Genomic DNA, 11,992 nt, shown 5'->3' on the forward strand with positions numbered 1-11,992 from the left:
AATAGTCAACCTATTTTTAATGAAGAAGAAGAATGCTTGGTTCCAGCACACCAAGTAATATTCATATCCGTCTTCCCAGGAAACTTTCAACCAATCGATCAGGTTCAAGATTTAACAATCTACAGTCATGAAGGAAGACTAGCCAGCACATTAGCAAGGGTTTTTGAAAGAACTCAAAAGATAACAAGGGAATCTCACACAAGAATTAATTATAAAAGCAGAAATACTCTGCTTGTGTCCAGTAAAAGAAATGAAATTGAAGAAAGAGAGATGAGACTTTTGGTGGAATTTGAATCTGCATTCTACAATCTATCCGGACTCTTAGAAAAGCTCCCTGAAGGGATAAAAAGGAATCTCTGCTATTTGATAAAAGACAGAGAAGACCACAAGTGCCAGCTGTGTGTCTCAGAAATATCTGAAGAAAGCAATAATGAAATGAGATCCACCCACATGATAAAAAAAGAAGACAGTGCATCCACCCACATGATAAAAGAAGAGGACAGCGCATCTGAAGCATCCCTCAACATTATTGCATAATGACGTAAGCGCTTAGGTCATAGAGCACCAACAATGTAGCAGGTGCAAGATAATAAACAATGACGTAAGCAATGACGTCATAAGAAGGGTAAGGATGGGAATTGTCCATCAGACCCAACCATTATAAATAGATTACTTAGGCAATTGTAGAAGGTATCAGAAAACAGAAAGCAGAAGGCTAAGAGTACTCATATGCTAGGAGAGCAAGGAGGAAGCTGCCGAGGCGATTCTGTAGTCTGACAAAAGAATTCCCTTAGGAAAAAATAGTTTTAAACTCCCCTCTGGAGTTAATATCTACAATCTCCCCTCTGGAGATAAAAACGTCTTATGTAAAATATACTAAATAAAGGAAGTTTTTTCTCCAGAAAGGTACGCCTTTATCCTAATCTCTTAGTTATGAATTATTTAGAAAGCTTAGAATTAACGGAAGAATCTGATTATTATAGATTAACTGCTTTATTAGATAAAGAAAAACAGGCTGTTCTAAAAACAGAACTAAATCTCAAATCAAATGAAAATTTTAATAAACAAAATCTTTTAAAAGAAGTTTTTAATAGAAAAAATATAATATACTATGGAAAAATTCAACTTAAAGCTCCTGTAAAAATAAAATCTGCTAATGGAGAACTTGAAATAGCCTTGATAAATGATGAAGAATTAAGTAAACAGATTGAGAAAATTAAGGATCAACAGAAAAGATCTAAAATTGGATGGATTCATATTAGTACTATACAAGTTTTAATTAAATCTACATATATGAAAGAAATTAATTCACCAATAAGTTTAGCAATCTGTGATAAAAGAATTACTGATGACCTAATAGATCAAATAATTGGAATTGTTTATGGAAATTTGGCAAATGTAAATGTTAAATTTAATGCCCATCTTAGATATGCCATACCTCTATCAACTGAAAATCTTGGTAGATCTATAAGTTTAGCTTATAAATTTCATAGAAAAAGTTTAATGGAACAAGATGATGAACCATTTTCAATTACATATGCAATAAATTATGCTTTAACAAATAGCCATCATAGTATAATATTTAAAAATAGAGAAAGAATTTATGTTGATGAATTATTTCAGAAAATTGTAAAAACAGAAATACCAAAATATAAAGCTATTGAAAACCCAGTTCTATTATTAAAAGAACCATCAAAAAGATCGGTTTCATCAAATTTTCAAATAAGAGAATCTAAAATCAATAGTCCTTTAAGTTTATCTAAATTAAAAATTAAAAAAGAAAACTCTGAAATAAAAGAATTAACAAAAAAGGTCAAAAAATTAAATGAAACCCTAAATACTAAATTATGACAAGAAATAAGGAAGAAATATATGTAACTTATCAAGATAAGAAACAAGAGCTTTTTGAAAGAGAAAATCGTTTGAATTATTTGCAGTTTTCTGAAATAAATCAAAGAGCATTTAAAGCTCTAAAAATAATCTATAACAAGTTAAAAAAGGAAGTTGAAGAGTTAGAAAAATTAATAGAATCTCTGGAAAATAGTGATGAATTAATGATAGAGTTTGCAGAAATTCTAAAATAAATAATGATAAACAAAAACTATTTTAGGAATTATAATAAGATTACCTAACTTATGAGACATAAAAAGATTGAAAAACTAGAAAATAAAATAAAACGGAAAATGGCGAAAAAAATTAAAAAAATAAAATAGAGGAGTATAAAAAAGAATTACATAATCTACAGATTGAAATTGATGACCTTATAATAAAAAGGATAGAAATAAGAATAAATATAAATAAGTTAAAATTAAATCTAGGAAATTTATAAATGTCTGGAAAACCATATTACGATTAAAACTGTTGAAAGAAAAGATGGAGAAGGAAATTGAAAAGATAATTAACAAGAGAAAGTGTAAAAATAAAAGAAGTTTTTAAGGATTTAAGAAATTATAAACAAATAAAAGATTACATCAAGAACTAGTAATAAATAATCATTTAACAAATACAAGAGAAATTACAGAAATGGTTAAATACTCTAGATTATGAAGTTGCAAATTATTGAATCTATACAAATTATAAACTTATTCGAAGAGTTAGTAGAAATTTCGAAAAAAAGAATTAAGAGAAAAGTCGAAATTGAAAAAATTGGTATCAAAGCCAAGTTAACGATTAAGGGTAACACTTTCTTTTTAAGCAACACTTTTAGTAATACGCTTTTAAATCAATAACAACCACAAAATGAAAAACGTCGCGTCTTTACGAAAAGTTAAAATTGACAACTTTACCATAGACATCCACCTATGAAACATGCCGTGGCCCGTGTGCACTTAGATTAGCGTTTACAAGTATTAATTCATTTTTATAAAACTAGTTTTGATTAAAATATTTTTAAAAGTGTTCTAATATTATCTTCACTTTTATTCTGTTAAAATACATAATAGATCATAGATCATGTATACTAATAGATATAGAAACGTAATAATGATGTGGAGCGAACAAGATTACAAGACTATCCTATACATTCACTACATGAAACACGGAAGATAGCGGCGACAAATTGCTTGCAGTTTCTTTATCTGCTGCAATTTGCTAAGATAGCTGTGATTGATATCCGATCTATTCAACGTGACGCAGAATCAACTTGGATTAGCGTCGATTCCATGAAGTCCCGCCACTAACCCTAATCCAATTTCCCCCAAATCAGTTCAGATTACCCAAAATATATAGCAGGGAACCCACGAAAAGGAGAGTCGAAGGGGCGAACCCCTGTTCTCTGCCGACCCAACCTCTTCTCATCGCCATGACCGTTCCCCTCTACTCTACATGTATAACAAGCCTGTGCTACGGAAGCCTCTCCTCTCCCCGTGATGCTGGCGCTAAAGCGCAACCTGAAGGTGAACACGCCCGTGCTACGCAAGAATCTGAAGCACTCCGTGTTGTAATGGAACAATAAGGATCAAATCCAGGCACTTAACCCGTTGTTTGACGTGGTTTGGGGGACAGACATGGTTTACATCGAGGAGTCGATGAAGCACTTGATTTCTCCTTGGAAGCTTTGGTGTCTAAAGACGGCGTTGTGTTGCTCGGGTACCAGGTGAGGTCTCTGGAGGCGCACAAGAAGTTCTGGGAGATGTGCGATGAGGTTTGGATATCGAGAAGGTCCCTCATGACCACCTGCATCCTGAATATGCATACGAGGAGACTGATGTTTTTCTCTTGTGGAAGAAGAAGAAGCAGTGATTTCGGTAAGCTTTCTAAATGAATTTTTAGAAATGCTTGAACTTGTTCACTCCTATGTCTTCCAAATCAAATTTACTAGTTGAGTTTTACAATCAATTTGAAAATTGGAGCGAAGGCTTTGCCTTTTTCAACACCTTAATCTATGATAGAATGAATGCTGGTATATGACTGCATAATCATAAGGTGTTTGAAGATTCATTAGTTCTAAAACTTTCTGTAGTTTATTTCATGCCATTGGATTTGCTTAGCTTATCATAGATGTGGCCTCTTCAATTTAATTTCTCCTGTTTATGTTTTTCTGTCTTTTAGGCTTGGATTATGCTGACCCAAAAGGGAAAGGAAATTTTTTTGGAAAAGTTTTTTTTGCTGCTGGATTAACAGCATTATGCATTATATATCTTCTTGGTTCAGATTGTGCTTTCAGGTTATTTTGATTTAGATTTGGCTCAGGGTATTCAGATGATAAGAGGCTATTTTTTTATGAGTTCAAGCCTCTAGAAGCCTTGAATCCCATCTCTTTAAAAGAAAGTTTATATATTATTGGTGGTTATTAATATTGTTTCAAATTAAAGCGTTATTTCTGCTCACCTCTATCTATATATAGCAATTATATGACAATTTGTTTGACATTGAAATTCTAGTAAACATGAGATATTTGAAGAGAAATTGTTATGGTTTTGGTTGACAATAATGATGTGAGCACTACATAAGCTTGCTAATTATTATGCTTGTAATATCGTACTTAGTATTTGGGCAGGTTGGGCTTCTCGAGCATATTTTTCTAGCAATGGATCTATTGCAATTGAAATTGCACTCAAGATGGCCTTCCTTAAATTTTCTGTTGATCATGTGGACTTGTTTGTAATTATCTTGAGGATACCACTAATGAGAGATCTTCGACTCAGCTGATGGTAGGTATCTACTGTCTTTTAATTAATCTATCGTAGTTTTTGCATAATTATGTTGAGTTGATGGTTCGTTGCTCTCTAATGGTTGCTCTTTTAATATGTTTAGTTTCTGGTTCTCTTTCTCCTTGTCTTTTCACTTCATTTATTTGGTTTTCATTCGCATATTGTGATTGCTTTGCTATTTGATATAACAACGTTCAATGAGTTTTAGTCACTCTTAATTGAATTGTTTCAAATTCTCAAGCACTCCAGGTGTTTGATGAAATGATTATTTGTTTTTCTTCTCACTAAATGCAATAATTGATGTTGATTTAAGAATAAATTATTAATTTGTAAGGAAGGACCAAAATATAGATGAGGATGATGACAATGATTCCTCAAATATGGCAGTTCTACCTTTTTAGATCTTGGAATTAGCTTATTTTTATGAGCTTTGGATTTTAACTTATTTTTCTTAGTAACTAAGAGCTTAATAACCATGCTGCTTCAAGAAAGAGATATTTGATTAAATTAGCAGTTGTTGAATTTTCTATTCAGTAAGTCAAGTTATTGATTAATAATGAATTTGTTAACATGTGATTTTTGTTGCAATTGAAGGGAGCATAAGTGTAAGTGTAGTAGTAGTCATAGGACAATTTTGCCAGTGCAGCAGAGATTTGTTCACATAAAGGAGTTGTAAAAGTTGCTGGTGTAAGAATCTCATTTTTCTTATCATCTTTAAGTATTCTTTTTAAGTTTTTCCTTTTTTAGAATACTTTTTCTCTTTTTATGATTTTTTAAAAAACAATGCTATTTGAAGCGAACTTGAATATAAAAAACTTCATTTCCGATGTAGGCTTTTTATCTTTAATAGCCACTTATCAATCCAACATCATTGACGCTATTTTGCATCTAAATGCATTTTTGGTAATTCAATTATCTATTAATGCATTTTTTTTTGAATTTATTAGATACTATTTTAGTTTTGATTATCATATAGTTTGGTATTTTTGAAATTATTAGATACTATTTTAGTATATTTGGCTTACTTATTTCTTTTTTGTTTTTCTTTTTTCCTTGCGGAAAGGAACGAGAGCCGCAATAGAATCGTGACCTTAGCTCTTTAATATCAAGAAGAACTTAATAAGAAGGTAAGAAAATAGAGAATTAATAAATTCTGCAGAATATTTGATCAGTGATTGAGAACTGTGATTGTTTATATTGTTGTGTGTACAAGCTTATTCACCATTTCACATATGAATTAACACTATTTTTTGCATGCACCTAAGAGCCAATATATGTGGACTTTCTTCAAATACAATACATGCACCTAAGAATCATGTGATTGTTTATATTGTTGTGTGTACAAGCTTATTCACCACTTCACATATGAATTAACACTATTTTTTGCATGCACCTAAGAGCCAATATATGTTGACTTTCTTCAAATACAATACATGCACCTAAGAATCATCCAACACTGTTTATTATACTTGTCACTGAAAATTGAATATATATTGTTTCAGAATTTAATAAAATTATCAAGTATTAGTAATTTAGGCATTTTACAGTAACTTATTTCACTTGGAAGATTTTTGTTTTTTGCTTGAAGACTAGTCTAACTACATAACTTAATATTGTCATGTTTATTTTTTTGAGCTTTGGAATTGGCTATTGTGATGTGGATTTCTGTAGACTTTGCTTTTGTTAACAACTTTAAGATATAATATGCCAAGCAATAAAAGTATTAACCAATGTCTTTGTAGATGATTGTTGTAGGTTCTGATGGAAGGCTATACCTCTTATATATTACTACCTAAGTGTCTAGTAGCAGGACTCGGGAATTGAATGCTTTGTACATATATGTTCTATATCTTATGTCGGCAGTTTGGTTTCTGCGCATCCTCTTGTTAGTTCATGATATTTGGTTTTTATTCTCTCATTTTCAGGTTAGACTGAAAGTGAGTAGATCAATTAAATGGATGCGGACTGCTGGTATACGCACCCGAAAACTTGCTAGAAACATGTTGCTATTCTAGAAGCGAATAGGTAAGGAGATGGTATTTTTTCTAATTCCTTGCCAAATTTTGTTGATGCTATTATGCTGGTTATTGAACTCTGAATAATGCTATATTTCAAGAAGTAATCTTCATATGTGATTATGGTGAAGTTTAAAATAATATGACAGTTATCAAATGGCTACCTCTTAAGCTCCATCTTTATTCTTGAAAACTGAAAACAAGTTTCATACATGATGGTAGTTGATATTTGGTAGAAGCTTTTATTGGCTTGCTTATTGTGCACATACCTGTTGTTTTATATTTTTCTGTATCAACTAGGTTGTTGAAATGATATTGCACTTTTTTTTACATGTATTTGTAATTAATTAATCTAGGTGGCATTTTGAATCGTTAGTTTTTGATATTCAATTGAGAAGAATTGAGATTTGTTTAATAGATATCACACTAGTATTTTGGTTATGGTTGGAAAGGGGTGGTGTTTGCATGTAGATCAGATAATCTACATGCTCTTTGAATTGAATGTGTATATGGTCTCGCAAATGTAAATCTAATTTGTACATTTAACTCGAATGTGGTGTAATTACTAATTTTAAAATTTCACTCCTTGCAGGCAGAAGTACGGAGACAAAAGGAGAAAGAAGCCGCTGAAGCTTTGAGGCGTGAACAGGAGGAAGATCATGAAGAGGCTAAGTTGAAGAAGGAAGCTCTGAAGGCTGCTCAAGAAGCTGTTTTCAAACAGAGAAGATTGACAAGTGCTTTTGACACTAACTGCTTGAGGCTGTGCCAGCGCTAGGTTGATGAAGCTGATTTACTCCAACCAGAAGTTGTTGGATATCGATTTACAAACCCCTTAGATTTCCCGTTCTCTCTCTCTCTCTATCTCTCTCTCTCTCCCTCTCTCTCTCATGTGAATTCATGTAACTCTTGCGTACTACACATAAATGCATTGCATTCTTGTTTTTTGTTTACAAATGCAAATAAAGTGTATATAGATTCACTTATAGGTGGACCAATATGTTGTTACAAATGCAAATAGAGTACATAATTAATTCCTCCCGTTATTCAGTTTTTTTATAAGCCCAGGTATGAAATTGAGACGGTTCAAAACTGTCTCATTTTTTTTTAAAAAAATCCTACGTAGATTTGTGGCGGTTTTAAACCGCCGCAATTTTTTTCAAATCCGCTGACAGAATAGCGGCGGTTTTGCAACCGCCGCAAAATCAATTATCTGATTTGCTGCAATTGTGCCAGCGGTTTTCCAAAATCGCCGCAAAATTAAATCTCCACCCCCTAATAGGCAACGCTTGTGGAACCGTTGGAATTTTGTTTCGCAGCGGTTAAAAATCGCCGCAAATCCCTAAAAGAACCGCCGCTATTCGGCGTGTCTCTTGTAGTGATTTTATGAGTTTAATCTTTTATTTTTTATTTTTAAATTAAAAAATGATATTTTTACTTGATAATATTAATTTTTTCTTTACAAATTCATGTAAATATATAATGCAAAAAATTATGTCTAAAGTGGTATTATCAAAAGTAATAGTAGCAATATCTATTATCCTTTAATTTTATTATTTTTTAATATTTATTCATATTACAAGGGTGGCAAAACGAGTTGAACACATCGGTTTAACCCGTTAAACCCGCTAAAAAAGGTGGGTCGACCTAGGATTTAGAGCTCTCCATGCCCACACCGCTAAATTGGCGGATTTTGGCAGGACGAAACAGGTCAGTCTGCCAGGTTGAAATTTTTTTTATTATTAAATAAAAGAGTAATTACTATTATAAAATCAATAATTATAAAATTTTCAAACACTTTTTTTTATTCTTCTTTTTAGTTATTAACTTTATTTATTTTATTTTACAATTCCGTATATTTGCTCAAATTATGTGACTTATTTTTTAAAATAAAGATGATTCTATTGATAAATATTATTTTGAACAATTTTATTGAAGTTAAAAATTAAAAAAAATACTAAAAAAATTATATTATAATTCGACTAATTTTTATTTGTATTTGATTTTTTAATAATTATTTTTTAATTAATTTTAATGAATTTTATTTTTTTAAAAAAAAGTCAAGCAGATTAGCCGACTGACCCGCCAATTAGCTATAAAGTGAAACGGGCTAAAATTTTAAACCCATCTTAATTAACAAAACAGACTTAGACAAAAAAAAATTAGTTGGAACGGCCCACTTTACCACGTAGTAATATTATGAGAAGTGTCACATGTAATATTTATTATGTATGTTGCTACAAATTTCTTTATAGTTTTTGTATTGAGTTAATAGTGCCATAATATTGATTTTTATTTAAATATTTGTGACGCAAATACAGGACAAAAAAATAATTGTAGTATAACTTTGATGTCTATCCCAAATTTTTGAAAAAAAAAGTGATACTTTCCATTTTAATTTAGATGCAATGCTAATTGAATGTAATGGCAACAATTAATAAATCAAGTTGAATTGCTTTGAGTTGAACCAGAATTGACACTTGAAATGCATGAGAAATTTGACATTGCCTAAACACACTTTTCACCGTTACTATGCATTAATTGGATTGGAATTGAATCGAATTGAGTTGAGTTGGACTAAGTTTAAATTCAATTCACAGAAATTGAGTTTGGCTCACTATTCGACTCATTAACAATTGAGCATATTTCTTAAGTTTAAACTCGACTTACCAAAAGCTCACGAGCTAGCTCAAATAATAGGTATATAATCTATATTCTATATTAATAAATTATAACTTAATAAATAAATATAAAATTTTAAATAATTAATATCATTAATATATATAATATTAAAGTATAGATTAAATACATATAAGATATGTGTATTAATAATTATATGTGCTAATTAATGAGTTGAGTTTATCTAAAGTCAAACTCGACTCATTTAATTTATGAGTTTAATTTCAGACTCAAATGTAGTTTATCATCTTACAAAATTAATTTATTGAATTATTAACAAGTCAAATTCAAACTGACTCATGAACAAATTTAACTCACTTCAGCACTATGCACCAAACAAACCAACTAAGTTTGTTGATCCCATCAACATTAAACTAAACCCACATATAGTCTATTACTCTAATTAGTAATTAATGAAAAAGTCTAGAACGTATATCATGCTGTATTCATCAAATGAAAAAAAGTCGTCATGCAAATCGAAAACCAAAACCTTCAGAAGTCTCACGATCGAGGGGGGAATTGAGTAAACAATAAAAAAGTCTAAGTTGACGTATATATATATACCTTAAAATTAATCATTAAAATTAGTTATCAATATATTCATATATAAATATATATATAATTTAATTTATTTTAATATTTATTTATATTTTAATATGTATTTATATTTATAACTGATTTTAATTTACACTTGACATAATCAATATATATATGGGATAATGATTCTTAAAGATAGCCCCGCAACACGGTTGGGACAGTACAACTGTACAAGATCAAGATAATGTTGGTCTTGTGGTATTCAAGATTATATACATTTTGAACTTTGCAAATGAAATTAAATAGTTTATTTTATATGTATTTGTATATGAACGAGTCAACCGTGTTAGCATATATAGCTGGACGACAATTAAGCTAAGTATATTATTTGAGGAAGTGATAGTTATGAAAAACAGTGTGATTTGTGGCCAGCCATGCATGACTTAATTAGACTGTTAAGATGAATATAAACCCGCCCAGTGTTTTATGATTGTAATCTAAGGCCGATCAGTATGGTATTATTTTTATACAATAAGTAGGATGGTCAAAAATAATATAATCATCAGGACGATAACGATAACAATTCCAGCAAACTCGTGTATATCAGATGTATAAAATTCGAAAAGGAATATATATATTATTGTTTGAACATGTAGCCAGCCACCGCATCTCATGCAATGCGTGTCTGATATGGGGCAAGAGCCTTCACCAGAATGAGTTATTCTTGCAATGTAATATGAATTGAGATGAGTTAGTGTTGACTCTCCAATTAATAATTAATATTTTGGAAATAAATCAAATGCAATTCATCCACCTATATGTGACTGTGTTTGTATACGGGGTCGTAGTCAAATTCATCATATATTTTAATCACAATTTTAAAGCTACGCTACTAGGACGCTACGTACCGTACTTGAATGCTGGCTGATATAAATTATTTGCAGTATATATATAGTTTCTATTTTTTGATACGTGATTATCTATAATTTTGGTATTATTATGTTACGTAATTGTATTTATTAGAAGGGCAATGCATAAACGACTAAAAGTTATGATGCAATATAGAAATCAAAGCTGACACAAAGGGTTATCCGGCATATATGATCATCAGACCCACTAAAAGGAACAGTGGCTATAATAATCAAAATTTCAATCTATAAAGTGCACCACGCACTAAAACAAACGACGACTGTGATTTGTGTAAAATTTAATTTGTTTACATGAGATAGATTGAGAAGGAATACTAGCCTCACTTCAGCAATCATATAGTGAGAAATAATAATTCGGTTCACTTTGCTAGTTACTATTTATTATTTGCGCGATTAGTGAAAATGGAGAAACTCACTTGAATATGCTTAGAGTTCTCTCTTTACGTGAAAAGCGTTATATTGTGGTTTAGTAAAGTATAATGACTACTTAAATATTTATTTTAAAACATGTATAGGATAATTGGTATTTAATCATGTTAATAACAAAAGAAAAATAATAATTATAAATTAATTTTTTATTATTTTAAATCAATGTTATAAGATTCTAATTTTTAATATGTCTAGATCATTCTAAAAATTGAGTATTAATAACTTGCCTTTTTAATAATTAAGTAATTATTATCTATTATTTAATAAATATGAGCCTGATCGTAGTTAGTTTGTTGTTGATTTTATGAAAATTTTTTTCTCTTTAACAAAATATTAAGTCAACGTACATCAACAGAAGATATAATGACAGTCACAAGATAATATAGAAATATTTATAATACAGGATCCATTCAAAACATTCTTGGCATAGATAATCATAATATATATAGGGGTAAATATATATGAGTTATTAATATAAATGATATTAGTAATATAATGATAAAAGATATACAATGAAATATTAGTAAAATTAAGTTTACCAAAAAGTATCGATATTTACTCATATCAATAGATTTTGAACTCAATAATAATATTATTAAACAAATCTTTGTTTTAATTAGAGCTGGTAATAACAATAATAATAATTTTATCTTTTTTTAAAAAATCTCATTATAACACAAATTATATAAAAATTTTAATTAATTTAAACTCTAGTTATTATCATAAAATTAATTTTATAAAATATTTTATTATA

The sequence above is a fragment of the Arachis duranensis genome, chromosome 8 (genome assembly GCF_000817695.3).
Source record: "Arachis duranensis cultivar V14167 chromosome 8, aradu.V14167.gnm2.J7QH, whole genome shotgun sequence".
NCBI lineage: Eukaryota > Viridiplantae > Streptophyta > Magnoliopsida > Fabales > Fabaceae > Arachis > Arachis duranensis.